Source organism: Microcaecilia unicolor, chromosome 2 (genome assembly GCF_901765095.1).
Source record: "Microcaecilia unicolor chromosome 2, aMicUni1.1, whole genome shotgun sequence".
NCBI lineage: Eukaryota > Metazoa > Chordata > Amphibia > Gymnophiona > Siphonopidae > Microcaecilia > Microcaecilia unicolor.
The window spans coordinates 354683221-354703283 of record NC_044032.1 but is presented as its reverse complement, the minus strand read 5'-3'; the positions used below and the strand labels follow the sequence as shown (position 1 = coordinate 354703283).

The window sequence follows — 20063 nt, the reverse complement described above, 5'->3', positions numbered from 1 at the left end:
CAACCAATTAGAAATGGTGCGTGTGCCCAACCAGGTTGGGACAAAAGAAATAAAAAGCTGGGCGGACCATCTATGGGCTTTAGTCTGCTCCAGATAGAAGGCTAAGGCTAGTCTGCAATCTAAGATATACAGTATACTCTCACCAGGATGTGCATGTGTTTATGGAAAAATGTTGGCAGGGCTGACTGGTTAAGATGGAACTCAGACACTACCTTAGGAAGGAACTTAGGGTGTGTGCAGAAAGCTACTCTACTGTGATGAAACTTTCAGGGGCATTTTCGAAAGAGAAGGGCGTCCATCTTCCGACACAAATCGAGAGATGGGCGTCCTTCTCTCAGGGTCGCCCAAATCAGCATAATCGAAAGCCAATTTTGGGCGTCCTCAACTGTTTTCCATCGCAGGGACGACCAAAGTTCACAGGAGGGTGTCGGAAGCGTTGCGAAGGCGGGACTGGGGTGTGCGTAACAGATGGGCGTCCTCGACCCATAAGAAGGGCGTCCCTGACGAGCATTTGGCCGACTTTACTTGGTCCATTTTTTTTCACGACCAAGCCTCAAAAAGGTGCGCGAACTAACCAGATGACCACCAGAGGGAATTGGGGATGACCTCCCCTGACTCCCCCAGTGGTCACTAACCCCCCTCCCACCCTGAAAAAAAACTACTTTAAAAACTTTTTTTTTGCCAGCCTGAAATGTCATACTCAGGTCCATCGCAGCAGTATGCAGACGGGAGGGGAGGTATGTGTGTGTCAGCGGAGGCATCACAGAAACATCACATTTTGGACGTCCTCAACTGCCATTGCAGGGACAGAGGCATAGCGAAGGACGTCCTTCACTCCTACTCTAAAAAACAAACAAAAAAAAGGCGTCCCTGACGAGCACTTGGATGTTTTCACCTGACTTGTATTTTTCTAAGGTTGTAGATGGCAATTTATTTAAGGTTGTAGACAGCTATTATACACGCAGCTTGTCTGCATGTATGAAGCTGTCTTTGGCATGCGCAGAGCTGTCTTTGGCATGCGCAGAGCAGCCACGCATAATGCTTGGCTGCTCTGCACTGGCTTCACCTCCTTAGGAAGGAAATCGTGTGCAAATGAGCTAACAGCGATTTCCTTCATGCATGCTCGTTCCTTTCTGAATCGCTAAGGGATTGGTAAGGGAAGGGCTTTTTCCGTTCAGTTAGTGCATCAGTTAGTCCACTGCAGTGCCCCTAGGGTGCCCAGTTGGTGTCCTGGCATGTGAGGGGGACCAGTGCACTACGAATGCTGGCTCCTCCCATGACCAAATGAGTTGGATTTGGTCGTTTTTGAGATGGGTGTCCTTCAGTTTCCATTATAGCCGAAAACCGGGGACGACCATCTCTAAAGGTCGACCATCTCAACATTTATGTCAACCATCTCTAACATTGACCTAAATGTTGAGATTTGGGCGTCCCTGACCGTATTATCGAAACGAAAGATGGATGCCCATCTTGTTTCGATAATATGGGTTTCCCCGCCCCTTTGCGGGGACGTCCTGCGAGGATGACCTCAGGAAAACTTGGGAGCCCCGTTCGATTATGCCCCTCCACGTGTAAGGTGGATCAGCTACTAGGACCTGAAGCTCTGTGAGCTGAAGTGACCGACATTAAAATACAACTTTCCAGGTTAAATACTTCAGATGACAGGAATCAAGCTTCTCAAAAGGAGCTTTCATCAGCTGGGTGAGGACAACTTTGAGATCCCATGATACAGCTGGAAGTTTTGTTACAAACAAACCTTACATAAGAACATAAGAATACAGTGAACACAAGAATCCAAAACAAATCTCATGTATTTGGGGATAGGCTCTGTCCCAGCCTGTCTGCCTGCCACCAACCGTGTAGCTCTGCTTGCTGTTACAGCCACCTGCTGGCAGGAAAAATACAGTAATTTAAGCTCATTCAAAATATGCTCAAACTGGGTAACCTGTGAGGAACAAAAATATCCAACAAACTAAATTCCACAGGCAAAAAGCAAACATGCCTGTACCTTCTGCAAAATGTTGTAGGCTTTCAGACTTGGCTCCAACGTCCTTCACTGTGGCCTCCCAGAGAAAGACTGAGCTCTGCTACAAACTTCCACCTCTTATAGAGCAGTAGACTCCACAACCCCCCCCCCCCCCCCAACCAAGCACTACCCTGGGACTGGGTTGGAGAGGAATACCTGCCTATTGTTCCTATTGGAGGAGCTGGAGGGCCTGTCTTTAAGGCTCAGGTACTGTTTCCTAACTGTTCCCTCAGAGACTGAATTTGTGGTTCACAGACTAAGCCTGTTCTGCAACTTCCTGATTCTTTGTTTCTGATCACTGCCTTTAACCCATATTTGTGAGTTTATCTTAAATAAGGGAATGTAGACACCCTCACAAATGTCTTTAGTTGTTTGATTCATGTGGGGTTTGCTTCTGTAATCAAAGCCCAACTCATATAGCTGGGCATATTCTCGATGTTGCCTTCTCATCCTTACATTCATCTAATACGTTGAGTAAGTTTTACTATCTAGCCTTGCCACGGACGGATCATTTTTTAATATGATTCTCCCTGAATGCTAACCAGATTCCACAGTACTCTAGATGTCAAACTACTTGTTTCAGAGATTTGAAATATTTGATATCAGAAAATTTTGATCTTACTTTTACATTGTATTCCTTCTTTTACTTGTCTTTAGATGTGCAGGCTCAGGAATGGGATACCTCTTTGCAAACTACTATGATGCAATAACCCTGGTTGGAGTGAGATTAATTTTTGGAGGGAAAAGAAAAGTTTGGTATAATGACAGTTTAGCCTGATGTAAACACCATGTCCACCACTGGGAACGTAAATTTTGGAAATTACGTAGTAGATTTAAAAAATAAAATTGGTGTTCTTACAAAAAGGATATAAAAGCCAAAAAACATTTCAACTCCACATAGAGTGTGACACTCTATAGCATCTTGAGACGAATAACTGATCCTTCAACCCAAACTAATCCTACTTCACTTGTACAGTGGTACAATTCCTTTCTAACAAAATTTGTATATTGCTAATCGACACCCTCTATCACAGAAGAAAGACCTTCAGATCCTCCTCAACATAGTACAGCACCGACCTGCACTTTCTGCATTTATGTTGCCATCTCATAAAAATAGCCATACTGGGTCAGATCAATGGTCCATCTAGACCAGTATCATGCTTCCAACCAGTATCCTGCTTCCAACAGTGGCCAATTCAGGTCACAAGTACCTGGCAGAAAACCAAATAGTAGCAACATTCCATGCTACAAATCCCAGGGCAAGCAGTGGCTCCCTCATGTCTATTTCAATAGCAGATGATTGACTTTTACTCCACGAACTTGTTCAAACCATTTTAAACCCAGATACACTAACTGCTGTTACCACATCCTCCAGTGACGAGTTCCAGAGCTTAAATATTTTTTGAATGAAAAAAAAAAAAAAAAAAGTGTTTCCATGTAATTTCATTGAGTGTCCACTGGTCCTTGCGCTTTCTGAAAGAGTGAAAAATCGATTCATTTTTACCCGTTTACACACCACTCTGAGCAAATGATAAACAGTATATCTTTTCTACAATTTACTTTGTCCCTCTTTTGGGAATGTTTCTTTCCATAAACTCAGCACCTACATGGAAAGCTCCTGATAAATGTCCAGTAGTATGGGGGCAACCCATAATAACACTGACTTTTAAAAAATAAATTTAAAAAAGCACTACACACTGCCACATGCTTGCCTGAGGTATCGTGGCCCTGTCCACAGCCTGGGTATAAATTTGAAGCCAGAGAAGTGGCAGCATAAAGTGAAGCACTCGTTTTAAATAACTAAGTAGTCAGTACCATTTTTTATTATTATTATTTATAAGAGATGTGGCTTATAGCAAAACATCTAGCAAAATTTCACAATGGTTGGAGGATTATTAACAAAATAAAAGCAATACACATGGAAGTCTGAAGTATAGTGTAGTGTCAATTGTGTGATATTTATAGTTTATTAACATTGCTGTACACATTAATTAGCCACATTGCTCTAAATAACTTGACTCCGATTCTGTTGCTCTTTTTTACGTCTGATTTTTTATTATGCATTTCTTTACTATCCTAACACAGTGCATCTCAAAAAGTATTACATGGCACACTGGTGTGCCTTCAGAGATGTCACATGTGCCATGAGGGGGGAGTCACCAACACTTGATGATCTTGTCCAGAACAGGATACAGGTTCTGCTCTCAGCAACAAGAGATACCAATGGCAGCTCAAACATACAGGAAAGCTCCTTTCCGCGCACATAAGTCACATGCATGCCTCTTTTTCCTATACAAAGGAAGATCTCTTGAGTGTGGAAATTAAGCAGCAGCCTTGTACAGCCAGAATAACTGGATGCTGCTTTATGTAACACCAGGGCTCAACAAATCCCAAGCACCAGGTTGCCATGGCACCTAGAAATTGCATGCTGGCACCTGGTATTTCATGCCTCCGTGTTTTGGGTTTTCTTTTTGTAGAGCTCACTCAAACAATGCCTGCACCTTGATTTAGCGCTTTGTAAGCTTGAGTCTTCTGGTACAGAAGTTTTGCAGTTTCAAGTCTCATAGGGCTTGAAACTACAAGACCAGCACAACTTCCTGCAACATGCAGATTAAGCTTTCAGAGAGCCGAACTGCAGCCAGAAAACAGGAAGCATCTTTGAATGCAGTCAGCAAGGTAAAGAAAATAGGTAAGTGGGGGGGGGGGGGGGGGGAGAAGAGGTGCTATGAGAGAAAGAAAAACTGGGTGAAGGCTAGAGGACCTTTGAGGAAGAAAGACTAGATGAAGGCTGGGGAACATAGTAGGAGCAAGACAGAGACTGGTGGAGACCCAGGCTATGGTGATATGTGCAACAAAGAGGCAATTGCCTCTGCTTCACCTATCAACGTGGTGCTGTCACACAGCTGACAGCATGCTTTGGGAAGAGAGACTGCTGGTTTCTGCCAGTAATTTGCAGAGGCATTTTATATAGAATTTTAAGTACAAAACATCAAATCAAACCAATTTGAATAGAAGCAAAGATAAGCCACATTGAGCCTGCTTGTGTGTGGGAAAATGTGGGATACAAATGCTGACAAACCGAGCAGAGAGGGTAAACAGCATACATAAAAAGTACACAAACAATAAAAGCAACACTGGGCCTTCAAGAAATAATTTGTTTTTACTAAAGCGAAGGCTAATACAGGAGTTTTTCAATCTACATCACGACTGTGTATTTCGACAGATGAGCTTGTTGCAAAGATTTTCTCCGTCTACTATTGGACATATTGGAAACACAACTTTTATACTAATTACATCTAGACCCTGACCCCTGAGGCAGGCGTTGGTTTACGCCGAAACACGGCCCGTGTCGGGTCACTTGTTAATAAAATACTCTTGTTGTCTCAGTCTTGAAAGCCCAGTGTTGCTTTTATTGTTTGGATACAAATGCTGCAAATAAATAAATAAATAAGGAATTTATCCCAAATAGTTACAATGAAAAATCAAAAGGCAAAAAAAAAAAAAAAGAAGAAGTCTTATTTATCCTCATTACTTCTTATAGAATACAAAGGGAGGACCCAAGAAAAGAAATCGAGGAAATACTTATAAGGAAATGTAATATAAAAATAACATCATGAAAAAGCCTGGATCTTCATTTACTATATTGGAGCCCTATCATATCTACTAACAATTCAGTTATATAACTCAAGAATCGCCAGTCATCAGCAGTTTTTTGGTTAGAAATAATGTGATCAAATGGGTAGCATTTTTTGTAAATAGAGATGATGTAACTGATGTAGCACAATGTTAACAATTTTCAGCACCCTATTTGAAAATAAAGACCAATACCATTTTGTTTTGTTTTCTATTGCCTGAGTGGGTCCAAGTCAAGAATGAGGAGCACTCGCTGTTAAGTAGAGTCTGACACCATGTTTTGGGACATTAAGACTTTTTGTTTTAAGATAATCGAGGAGCTGCTAGCACCAATATGATTGATTTTTTTTTAATTATGCATAATACTGAAGCAGAGTTAGATCCCCTGATGAAGCAGAGAGTGAAACGGATCCCTGTTGGGATTTACATGACAAGCTAAGTGCTTCTTTTATCCCCTCTGAATAACTTTATTAAATTGAAGATTGAATATTTCAGAATTGAAAGTAAAACTTATAAACTGAAGACTGAATAAGAGTTGAAAGCAAAATTTACACAATTGCATGTGACTCACATATATTAAAAAGTTTGCTAGAGGTTTTTGGCCAATGATTGGTCCTAATCTTGTGGTAGCGATACACTGGTTAAATGATGAATCAAAGTCTGATCACAATACCAATGATTGCTGAGGTCTTTTTCTCCATATAAAAATATAGGGTTGGTGTTAAAGTACAGAACCGCTCTAACAAGTATTGCAGAAGAGAGTCTCAATAGCTCCACAATTTTTTGAAATTGTATATGCACGTTTGACAATGGAGAGTGCCTAACTTTTCTTGGATAAATAAGGCACACCAATCCTCTATAATAGTCACCCACAATCAGCTTAGCAAGACCTACTCCATGAACCCCCAGTGAACCTGGTTAAATGCCTTCTCCACATCAATGCCCAGAAGGCACATGGACTCAGAATGAACTTGAGCCACATGCTTTAAATTGATGATCTGACACACTACTAGAAGCCTGCCTATGGGGAATAAAGCCCACCTAGTCCAAATGGATGAGATCTGGCAGCACACCTGCTAAACAATTTACAAAGACTCGGGCAATAATTTTTGCATCAATGTATAGGACCAAGATGGGGCAATAAGACCTACAATTTTCCTTATCTTTGTCCTCCTTTGGAATTAGAGAGATCCAAGCATCCAAAATGAATGCAGCTTTGCTGGAGTTTTAGTGGTTACCTAGTTTTTCTTTTGGCCATGTGAGTGCTTTCCCATGTCCACACTGTCTGCTATGCAGAAGCAGATGTGCCTTGGGCTTGAAATGGTTGGAAAACATTGTTCTAATATATATTTATTTCTTTTTATTAGTAAGCTGTGCAAGACTCATAGCAGCTTCTGATAAAAGCATACAGCATTAAAAAGATGCACTCAAAAACTGATGATGAAGCTAGAGGCTTAGGTAAAAATCTGGAATAATGCACTGTGCTCCACATTAGACAAAGTCACCATCATTCAGAAATGGAAGATTGGTCCCAAGTACACCACCTATCCATGGTATCTTCCTGGTTTATGTCTATTACGCTATGCGAAGCACCAATGGCTCCAAGACAAACTGTTGAGCAAGCTGCTATTTTTTTTTATCTAGTACACACTTACAGCAGGTCACTGAAGGATGCTAAAAGAAATCATTAATATGATCTGACTCTTCCACTTCACACTTTTATAAAATTGTGAGAGGTATAACATCTGCTCCCTCACCAGCAAAACTGAACACTGAAGGTACTCCTGCCAAAGTTAAGACCTTAGAGATTGACTTCTTTTCCTTAGGCTTAAGGAGACCACATCTTTAGATGATTTCCAGATCTCTCTAGCTCACCTGAATTCATCTGGGGTTGCCCGATCCCTCAGCACTGTCATACACCACCATATGAGATTTCAACTTACCATCTATCTTAGCAATTGGCAAAATTGTATTGACAGTGAAGTCCACTACCTCATCTCTAGGACCTCTGCCCATATGGCTTATCTAGAAGTAAAAAAGAACACTTGCTACCCTTCAGCCACGCAATGGCATGTAATAATGGCCTTATCTATGGACAAGTCTCTCTTACATGGAAGGAGAACGCAATTGTTCAACCATATTGAAAAACCTGAAAACTGATCGTTTAGATTAGAAACTACCATCCTGTTTCAAATCTATCTTTTGGATCAAAAGAAACCAAAAAGGTCATTAAAATCCAGCTGCAGACTTTCATTGCCCTCTCACCTGTACTGAATCCCTAATGCAGCCTTCAGGCTCAAATGTTTGTCTACCCTTATTGTAACAAGATGAAGTAAAAGGAAAAGATAATCGGTACAATGTAAATGAAGACATAAGAAGAAAAAGACCCAGAGAAATGCAGATGCACATAAAGCTTGGAAAACATTTAATGAGAAATTTAGAGCACTGTGGCACGGTGAGCGAGGGCAGGCAATACGGCCAGGTAAGACAAACCACAAGTTGCAGTGAAAATAAAATATTTATTAAAGATATCTGGAAAGGGCTCCTGTTCACTTCACAGGCAAGGAGGAATCAACACTCAAACTAGTTCCGTATATATAATAGTGTCTTCGGGTTGTCTGCTCCAGCAGGGCCACATGAATACATGAATCTCTCTCTCTCAGCAACAATTCTTACTAGTTTCTGGATCCAGAATTACCAGCACAGTCTCTAGAAGGGACACAAGGCTGGCCTACAGTTGGCCAAGTCAAAACGAATTCCACCAGGTTCCAAGTTGAACTTGGCCTACCTGAACACAGTGGCAGGGTGGAGGTATCTGCAGTGGATGTCGCCATTTCCCTCTGGGCCTCCTTAACCTAGCTGTGGCCCAGCCTTGCACATTTCCTGGGTCATGCCCTCTTGGCTCCACTGCTCCCGAGTCACTTCTCCCTTGGATGGGACTAGGGGTTTAAGGTGGCCCTGACACTGTGAGAGTGTTCTTACGGGGAAGTGGCAGTGTCCTACTGTATACATTGAAGATGTAGTCTCTGAGAACAGCAGGATAAGAAGCCACAAATGTGGGATAACTGAAGACACTGGCACTGGATGTCTAACAAGTTGTATGGAAACTTTGCCCGCCGCTCTCCCCACTCCCACCCAATACCCCCCCGTCACAGCAGATGCTAGATGTAGGGAAAAGAGGAGGGCCAGACACTGGATGAGGGGGGGGAGAGAGGGGGGGATCAGACGGTGGATGGAAAAGGGGAGAGAGAGAGAGAGAGAGAGGGATCAGACGGTGGATGGAAAAGGGGAGAGAGAGAGAGAGAGAGGGATCAGACGGTGGATGGAAAGGGGGGAGAGAGAGAGAGGGATCAGACGGTGGGATGGAAAAGGGGAGAGAGAGAGAGAGAGAGGGATCAGACGGTGGATGGAAAAGGGGAGAGAGAGAGAGAGAGAGAGGGATCAGACGGTGGATGGAAAAGGGGAGAGGAGGAGAGAGAGAGAGGGATCAGCCGTCGGGGGATGGAAAAGGGGAGATGAGAGAGAGAGAGAGAGAGAGGGATCAGACGGTGGATGGAAAAGGGGAGAGAGAGAGAGAGAGAGGGATCAGACGGGGGATGGAAAAGGGGAGAGAGAGAGGGATCAGACGGTGGATGGAAAAGGGGAGAGAGAGAGAGAGAGAGAGAGGGATCAGACGGTGGATGGAAAAGGGGAGAGAGAGAGAGAGAGAGAGGGATCAGACGGTGGATGGAAAAGGGGGGAGAGAGAGAGAGGGATCAGACGGTGGATGGAAAAGGGGAGAGAGAGAGGGATCAGACGGTGGATGGAAAAGGGGAAGAGAGAGAGAGGGATCAGACGCTGGATGGAAAAGGGGGGAGAGAGAGAGAGGGGATCAGACGCTGGATGGAAAAGGGGAGAGAGAGAGAGAGAGAGGGGATCAGACGCTGGATGGAAAAGGGGGGAGAGAGAGAGAGAGAGAGGGATCAGACGCTGGATGGAAAAGGGGAGAGAGAGAGAGAGGGATCAGACGCTGGATGGAAAAGGGGAGAGAGAGAGAGGGATCAGACGCTGGATGGAAAAGGGGAGAGAGAGAGAGAGAGGGATCAGACGCTGGATGGAAAAGGGGAGAGAGAGAGAGGGATCAGACGCTGGATGGAAAAGGGGAGAGAGAGAGAGGGATCAGACGCTGGATGGAAAAGGGGAGAGAGGGAGGGCAGGGCTCAGGGAGAGAGGGGAATTGCTGGATAGGGATGAATGGAGGGAACAGGGGACAGAGGAGCATGGATGGGAGGGCAGGGCTTAGGGAGAGAGGGGAATTTCGTTATAGGGATGAATGGAAGGGGCAGGGGGCAGAGGAGCATGGATGGGAGGACAGGGCTCAGGGAGAGAGGGGAATTGCTGGATAGGAATGAATGGAGGGGGCAGGGGACAGATGGGCATGGATGGATATGGATGGAAGGTCAGGGCTCAGGGAGAGAGGAGAAATTGCTGGACATAGAGGGGAGGGAAGAGAGATGAAGGAGATGAAATGAGGGGAAAGGAAGAGAGGAGGAAAAACTGCACATGGATGGAGAAAATAGGCAGAAGCTGGATCCACTGGACAGTCAAGTCTGCGGAGGACCCAGCTTTTACTTATGGATATAGGGCAAGAAATGAAGAAGAAAGGAAGAAAGTAAAGAAATAAATGGAAAGAAAGCCCTGGAAACTGAGTTAAGAGGACAGATAGCAGCAGCAGAATCAGATACTCGGCCAGCGTGATCAGAAAAACAAAGTCACCAGATAAAGGTAGAAAAAATCATTTTATTTTCATTTTAGTGTTTGAAATATGTCCAATTTGAGAACTTACATCTGCTGTCTTATTTTGCACTGGGTATACTGGAGCTGTAACAGCTTACAGAAATTATTTATAATGAAAAAAATCACGTTATTTTGTTCTCCTATACTAGCATAATACTTTCAATGATGTCTGTTTATATGCGCCATAGCTGTTATAAAGGGTGTGGCTAATGTGGGTGTGGGTATCATAGGGGTGGAGCCATGTGGTGACCCTGCGCATAATGAGTACCGGCACCTTTTTTCCTACAAAAAAAGCACTGGTGGTAGCTGGGTTAAAAAATACAGAAAATGGAAATAAGGTGATATCTTTCTTGAACTAATTTTAATACATTTTTAACTAATGTATGGCGACCCAACCCACCTTTTTCATGTCAGAACAGAATACCTTAACAACAGTATACTGTCCTGGCCTGAGGAAAGAGATTTTGGCCTCTGAAAGCTACTTTAAAAATGTATTTAGTCCAATAAAATGGTATCATTATATTTTCCATTTTTTGTTTTATTTGTATTTGTTAACCTATAGAATAGTGATTGACTGAAATATGTCAGTTTTTGAAATCTGCATCTGTTGTTGAGACCAGCAAAGACTACCACAGGAAGTCTTGGCCGCGTGAAAACACGGCGGTGTCAGCAGGCGGGGGAATAGTGGAAGAGCAGCAGGCAGTAAAGAACATACTCACCCCCGCAGAGGCCACTAGACCACCGTGGTCCTTCAGGTAGGACCGGGATGGCAGGGTAGTCGGCTGCGGCGGTATGGGGGACAGCAGCACAGTGGCCAAGCGGGGGGCCCAGACCGCTCTCAGTCCGCCCCTGCTACTCAGGTGTAATTAATAAATGCTATAAGAAGTCAAGTCCCACAAGAAGGCAGCTTATCATCCCACTGGGTGGCAGAGCTGGTGGTTGGGAGGCGGGGCTAGTGTGGGCAGACATATACGGTCTGTGCTGGGGCTGGTAGGCGGGACTAGTGCTGGGCAGACTTATACGGTCTGTGCCAGAGCCGGTGGTGGGTGGCAGGGATAGTGCTGGGCAGACGTATACGGTCTGTGCCAGAGCTGGTGGTTGGGAGGCGGGGATAGGGCTGGCCAGACTTATACGTTCTGTGCACTGAAGAGGACAGTACAAATAAAAAAAGTAGCACATATGAATTTATCTTGGGCAGACTGGATGGACCGTGCAGGTCTTTTTCTGCCGTCATCTACTATGTTACTATCCTCTAAGAACGCCTTTCACAGGTAAATAACTGTTTATTTTTTTGCTCGTGTGTGGGGTTTTTTTTTTGGGGGGGGGGGGGGTTGTTTGTTTTTAAGATGAGCAAGATAGTCACAACATGAAAATCCATAGTTATGAGTTGGGTTAAAAAAAAGGCAATACAAAAAAAAAAGAGGGAGGGGAGGAATAAAAATTGACCCAGATGTACAACATATAAAAGTGATGTGAAAGTTTTTGCCTGCCCCCTCCTGATTTTCCATATTATTGCACACGTCACAAACAATGGTTTCTGATCTTCAAATAAAAAGAAATATTAGACAAAGGGAACCTGAGTAAACACATTTTTTTCATTATTACATCATCTGTTTAAGGAACAAAATTATCCAACACGCGTATCATCTATATGAAAAAGTAACTGACCTCTTAGTTAATTAACCAAGTGGACAAATTTAGGGGTCCTTTTATAAAGTCGCAGTAAAAAGTGGCCTGCCATAGTGTGGGTGCATCTTTCTGGTATGCGCTGGATCACTTTTTATCAATGCTGGAAAAAAGGCCATTTTAATGGGCCAGGAAATGGGCATGTGCAAAAATGAAAACTAGCATGTGCCTATTTATGGCTTGAGCCTTTACAGCCAGCCATTGACCTAGAGGTAAGGGCTCAAAGATCACCTGTGTGGCAACAATGTAGCGCACGCCAACATGGCCATGCTGCCGCGGTAGAAAATAGAAAAAAAAAAAACATTTTCTACTGTGGGATTCAGGGTACAAAAAAAATTGGAACCGCCAGGCAAACACACTAACCCAGCAGTAGTGCCGATTTGGCGCGTGCTACCTACACATTAGCCCTCCTGCAGCTTTGTAAAAAGGCCCCTAATTGAGCACAGCCAGGTTTTATTGCAGCCAATCCTGTTGAATCTAAATCTTTTTATATTGAACCTTACCATGAGAGTGAAGTAGTCACCACAAGGTTTCTAAATCACAGGAAACAAGAAGAAATAAGAAAAGTTGTTGAAATATATCAATCTGGAAAGGGTTACAAAGGCCATTTCTAAAGCTCTGGGTCTCCACTGAACCAAAGTGAAAGCCATTATCTTCAAATGGAGAAGACTTGGAACGGAGGTCAATCTTCCCAGGAGTGGCCAGACTGCCAAAATTACTCCAAGAGCTCAATGACAACTCATCCAGGAAGATACAAAACTCCTAGAGGAGGGGCTAAGATGGCGGCCGTGTAGGAGGCATTAAAAGAAGTTGTTTACTATTTGTATTATTGTCTTATAATTTTTTCTTGAGACCATCAGAATAGCCATACTGGGTCAGAACAATGGTCCATCTAGCCCAGTATCCTGCTTCCAGGTCAAAAGAACCTGGCAGAAACCCAAATACATTCCATGCTACCAGTCCCAGGGCAAGCAGTGGCTTCCTCATGTCTATCTCAATAGCAGACTATGGACTTCCTCCAGGAACCTGACCAAACCTCTTTTGTGTAGGAGTAGTGGAGGAGTAGCCTAGTGGTTAGTGCAGTGGACTTCGATCCTGGGGAACTGAGTTTGATTCCCATTGCAGCTCCTTGTGACTCTGGGCAAGTCACTTAACCCTCTATTGCCCCGGTACAAAAAATAGGTACCTGACTATATGTAAACTGCTTTGAATGTAGTTGCAAAAACCTCAGAAAAGCAGTATATCAAGTCCCATTTCCCTTAATACCCAGTCACAATAACCACTGTTATCAAATCCTCTAGCAACAAGTTCCAGAGCTTACCTATTCAATGAGTGAAAAAATATTTCCTCATATTTGTTTTAAAAGTATTGCCATTAACTTCTGCTATATATTTTTCGAGATACGGTGACCAGAAACAGAATACTCAAGATGAGATCGCACCATGGAGTAATACAGAGGCATAATATTCTTGATCTTATTTATCATCTCTGTCCTAATAATTCCTAGCATCCTTTTTGCTTTTTTGGCCACTGCCACACACTGGGCAGAATATTTCAGTGTTTTGTCTACGACACTTAGATCTTTTTCTTGAGTGCTGACTTCTAAGGTAGATCCTAGCATCAGGTAACTATGATTCGGATTATTCTTCCCAATGTGCATCACTTTGCATTTGTCCACATTAAATTTCATCTGTCATTTGGATACCCAGTCCTCCAATTTTCTAAGGTCTTTCTGCAATTTTTCACAGTCTGCACATGTTTTTAAAAATTTGACTAGTTTTGTGTCACCTTCAAATTTAATCATTTCACTTGTTGTTCTGATTTCCAGATCATTTATAAATGTGTTAGATAACACCGGTCCCTCACAGGCTTTCAGCAACTGATGTACCTGAAAAAGTTGTTACTGTGAGGTTTTGCCTCTGCAGCAAGTTTCTCTTCATAACCTCTTTTAGTCTTCTTTATCAATTCTTTGCAACTAACTTGCCAGTGCTTATGTTTCTTATTTTCTTCATTCAGATCCTTCTTCCATTCTTTGAAGGATGTTCTTCTGGCACTTCTTTCCCTTCACCTTTTAACCATGCTGGCTGTCATTTGCTCTTCTATCCACCTTTGTAATATGCAGAATACATCTGGTCTGGGCTTCCAAGATGGTATTTTTAAACAATGTCCATACCTCATTTAAAGCCCTCACACCTTTGTGGCTGATCCTTTTGCTTCTTTTTAAGCTTTTTCTTCATTTTATCATAGCTACCATTTTGAAAATTAAATGCTGCTACAGTAGATTTCCTTTGTTACTTCACTCTAGATATTAGCTCAGATTTGACCAGCTGACTCAACACTGTTACCTCTCATACTATGCCCTGCATTCCACTAAGGACTAGATCTAAAATAGCTCCCGCTCTTGTCGGTGGACCAGTTGTTCTAAGAAGCAGTCATTTATTACGGCTAGGAATTTTACCTCCCTAGTGCTCCCTGATATTGGGATAATTTAAATCAACCATTATACTGCTGCTCAATTTGCCAGCTATCCTAATTTCTGTAAACATTTCATCTGTTTGTTCTGTCCTGGTGGACAGTAGTACTGTCCTACCAGAATACTCCTTCCTATCCACACTGCTCTCTCTTTCTGTAGAATATTTATTTTGTTTGACTCAATTCCCTCTAACATATAGCGCAACCCCCACCCCCCCCCCCATCCCACCAATTTGATCCACTGTATCACTGCTATATAACACAGTGTCCTATTGACTGTCCTCCTTCCACCAGGTCTCTGATATACCTATTTTAATCATTAGCAATGGTTTATATGGAAATTTTACAAACAAATCAGTGTGCACATTAGTTGATTTAATTAGTTCTTTTTAGCTATAATTTATATATTTTGTGATTATCTAGTTTACTTTTTAATTTGTGTTTACAGTTTTATTTGCTCCTGACGCAGCCTAATCTAAAGGCGAAACATGGCCAAGCCGGGCACTATACTTTAACCATCAACATGTTGTAGAGCTACTAAATTTATCAACAGACCATTCCTTCATTCAGTCTGCCTGTTTTTACCTCCACCTTGGATCTTGCAGACCATTTGTATTCCTGCATTTTAGGACCTTTAAAATGTTGCTTCAAACATATGATAACCAATATGACACATAAAATACACAGAAAGGTTCCCGATAATTGCTGGAGAGGCTGCAGAGAGAAGAGTACTTTTAAACATCTCTGGTGAGATTGCCCTAAAATATGTCAGGAAACTAAAGTTAACCAGTCCTTAACATACTACCAAATCCTCATAGATTACGTTTTGACGCTACCGAGTTATACTGGCAATTCAAATGAAATCATTTTGAAACATTTTGAATAAGAATGATCTAAGTCAATAGCTGTAAATTGGAAAGGTATTTCTCTGCCAGTTATGCGTCATGGTAGAAAAAGGTGTAGCAAATTATAGATGTGGAAAGATTGACAGCAAAAGTGAAAGAGTGAGAAACAGCCTTTGAATACATATGAAACTCCTTTCTAGCGTATACGAAAAAAAGCCAGGGGAGTTTGGGGTATATATTCAGGACCATAATTTATGGGCATGAATGTACACCTTACTCCTTGCTATTTCTACATAACAATTCTTGAAAATGGAAGTGAAAGACTGAACAACAATTCTGAGAATTAACAAAATTATTCTTGGGAAAGTCTTCTCGAAAACATGCAGCATGACCATGTTGGTTATAAGTTCACTTGTTAAAGGTGTGGCTATGTAAATATGTATCTTTTAGTACCAGATGATGGTATTGCTTTGCCTTGCTAGACTCTTATGTTAATTTGTCTTTATTAAGGTCTAATTAAATAATAAAAGTACATTTCAAATATTGCAGCTCCAGCTGTATCATCATCATTTGAAGTTTCCCTATAAAACAGAGGTGTAGTATTGGGAAGTATGTTATTACAGACTTTACGTACTCTATATAATCCCTGCCTTTGCCAGAGGCTATTTTATAGATGGATAGGGTAGCATCTTCAAAAGATGCCATATTTCCTAGATTCTAAGGCACACTTTTGCCAGTTTTGGACGTCCATGGAAATTAGGTGCAGCTTACATTCAATGGAGTCTTAGAATCGAGGTCCAAAATTTGAAATTGTATAGCCTAATTCCTTATTCTCTCCACATAGTGGGGGCCTTATGAACCTGTCCCCTCCAATCGGTACCAACAGAACTGCACGGTACACTAAACATCTGGACTGATGCTGTCACGTGCAAAATGAGAGTGGATCTTAGAATCGAGGGATTCTTAGAGTTGAGTCCCCCCCCCCCCCCCCCCCCGTATGCATGGGGGATAGTGTCTTAGAATCAAAGAAATACGGTACTTCTGTGAGAAGTATAAACTTATGAACTGGGACATAATGAAATAGTGACATGTACTGTGGCCCAAAACCATGTAGATATTTGAAAAACAAGCATACATTACTTTAAACAATACCCTCAGTTGACTAGAAGGCTTTAAATAGTGATGTAATAAGATCAAATTTTTTTCTGCACTATCAATTTGGTTGCCATACTCTGTGTTAGTTGTAATCACTTAAAGGCCTGGTAAACTTTGATATATTAAATTGCAATAATCAATGCATCAAATTGAAAGAATGGACAATAGTATGCAGATCCTTATGGTCTAAATAAGATTCTAATTGCTGTAATTAGCAAAGGACACAATGTTTCACATATGAAATTTGTTGGCCCTTTGACAACTGATCACCTAATCATATAGTCATTACTATCCCTGAAACTTCTAGAAAGATCTGAAGAGAAATCCTCTGTCCATAACAGGTCTGGTATTTTTATTCTCTGAACTGAATGTTTATTTAACTTTAATTATTTGTATTTCTAACTCATATCAATCTAAACTGGGTGCAAAGTATGTACAAAATTTACATTACCATACGATATAAAGTCAAATACTCAACAGAAGCCAAATATTACTTTTCAGCCACAGTCTGGATTGCTGCCACTTGATTGGTTACAGGTATGATCAGCTGAACATCATTAGTAAAGAAATGGCATTCTACCCAAAGAAAAAATTATAACACGCTATAGGAGAAAATAATCAATAGAATATAGGCAACAAACCAAGTAGCCTAGTGGTTAGTGCAGTGGACTTTGATCCTGGGGAGCTGAGTTCGATTCCCACTGCAACTCCTTGTGACTCTGGGCAAGTCACTTAACCCCCCATTGCCCCTGGTACAAAGTAAGTACCTGAATATACTATGTAAACTGCTTTGAATGTAGTTGCAAACCCCTACCCCCCCCCCCACAGAAAGGCGGTATATCAAGTCCCATTTCCCCTTCCCTCCTGATTTTTCAAAACAGCTTTAATACTGGAAAAGACAAATCAAAATATAAAAGGATAAAGGGTGGACCTCAGAGCAAAATGCTTCCACCCAAACTATACATGTTGAATAGGAAGTTACAAATATACTCTTATCATAGGACACACCCAATATCCAGAAGGTGGTATAAACACTGCAGAGAAAAAAAGACCCCTGGAAGAAAAAAAAAAACCTTTAAACTTTGACAATCCGGTAAGGAAGATATCAGAAAACAAGTCTTCCAATAATCAATTCATGCAAATGCAAAAAAGAGTTGATCCCCAAAGTGCTAATACTGAGCTCTAACATTACGGCACAGTTCAAAATACACTTATTACCATGTAATAATCACAGTAGAAAACATCAGGGCTGGACTTCACAAACTTGACATGTGTGCCCCTGTTTTGCTGAAGCTGCGTCAGGATACTAAAGACCAAGGATATGGGGCACCAAAAAGGCCACATAGATACTGAATAATAAAGGAGATAGGACCAATCCCCAAGACATCCCTGACCACGAGGTTTTGGGGGTAGAATGCAGTTCCTTTCAGCAAACTATGTACCTGATGCTTCAATTATGATGTCAACCAAGTGATAGGTCACATACTCCAGATCTCAGATACCCATCAGTACAGATCATCATAATCACAGGTATCAAATGCCAGAGTAAACCTATAAGTATTCAAAGATTACCTTATCCCATTTCGACTCATATACAAATCCTATTCATTATTACTTAAAAAACTGAATTTTGTGGTAGAATAAGCATGAAATCCTAGCTGACATGGATCTCTTGTTCACCATATAGTTATAGTTGACCATACATACTTCTCTAACAGTTTTCTAACAAAAGTGAACGCAGGGTGATGACCACTTAAAAGATCTAATCTTCTTCCTTTCTTCAAAATATTGTTTATAATAGCTTTCTCATTAACCTTAAATAAGAGCTATAGAGCCGAAGCTTTCTGTGCTCCTTTTTTTTTTTAATATCAGATTGTGTGACTGAGAAAATAACTAGATGCAGAAGTACCACTAGTAGTTAGAATGTATGAACTCTGCTTGCTAATGAAGCAGTCAATACAATGTTTCTCTTTTATAATTCCTACAATTGTAGGCCCATTGCAACAATGCCCTGGAAGAGCCTGAACTCATTAAACCGCAGAAGCTAGGCAGGATCATCCTAGCTAGTACAGTAGCTGGATGGGAAATTTCAGAGAAGACTAAGTGCTATACGGGCTGCAAAAAACAGAAATCACTGCAGTATCCTGGAAGAAAGTCAGTGATTGCTAGGGCTATAATCACCTAAATATGTAACAGACAAGGTAGGTACAACTGCTACCAGTTCTGAATATACAATCCAGAGCTTCCCTCACGGACTTCATAATCCCCCAGCCAGTTGGATTTCTAGAATATCCATAATAAATATGAATAAGATAAATTTACATACACTAGGTTTCTAATACAAGCAAATGTATGTCAAGCACATTAATTGTTGACATTGGACAACCTCATGAAGCTTCATCATATTCCAATGGATGTGCATTTGAGATGATGGGAGGTATGAGTTAAAAAGGGACTGTGTATGTAAAAACTGTGTGGCATACTAAATACCTGAGATGCAATAGAAAATGGGAATAGGCTGCAAACCCTAAGAGGTGCCAAAAAGGTTGGAAAATTATTTCTCTATGCAGACCAACTTTTAATACACACACACCCATAGAAATCCACTTCAAAAAAGTGTACTCTCTGGTAGGAAGGAGAGGATCAACCCAAATGCATTATATATGAAGTGATGCACTGTAATACATACAAAACAGTATTAAACAAACAGTTACTGTATCAGCAACACTACCTTTCTCTTCACGGGAAACATTCCTTGGAGCAGTCACCTTTCAAAGGGCATTCATTTTCTATGTTTTTGTCTATTAAATGTACAAATAACTGCAGAATGCTAGTTTTCTACTTATAGCAAAAAAAAGAACAATTAATATAACTAATCTTGTTAGTGCATTGCTGAGATTAAATCTGTGCTATGCAATCCAAAGCCCAGTAACTTACTTATTACATAACAGAATGTTTATAACAGGACAGAGTAAAATAAAGGTGTTGCTTACATTTTAAGCAAAAGTTTAATACCACATAACTGATGCTCTAAGACCCGTCTAGCTGCTGAAGTGGCTTATGGAATAACCATTGTGTCTAGTGTTGTGGTATAAAGCAGCATTAACTACTATGTTTGTCAAGTAATAAAAGAGCATTGTGTGTTTGACATTTTTCGTCTTTGTTTTTTTATTTTAAATATCTTTCTTATTAAACTCAAAAACATTAGTTATACCTTCTTCAAATATATTACAAACATTTTGGTACCAAGCTCCGCTTTATTTCTGGAAAACCTGAAGCCTCATTTAAAAACACATCCAAGTACCTGCCATTTGAAAGAAAAGGCATGCTTCAGTGGGCTCTGCCACTCTCTCATAGTTGCCAATACTTAATAAAGCAGCATTTCATTATATAGCCAACAGGCATCAATTAGGACTCCTCCATCTGTATCTTATTTCTCAGAATTAAACTGCTTCAAATTAAAGTCTGGT

The 20063-nt window shown here is 41.3% G+C and overlaps 1 protein-coding gene across 1 annotated transcript in view; it reads right to left on the bottom strand.

Annotated features, from left to right (window-relative positions):
• TNKS (tankyrase) overlaps positions 1-20063 on the bottom strand; it is a 505381-nt gene that overhangs the window by 331303 nt on the left and 154015 nt on the right. The gene's annotated exons all lie outside the window — the stretch shown is intronic.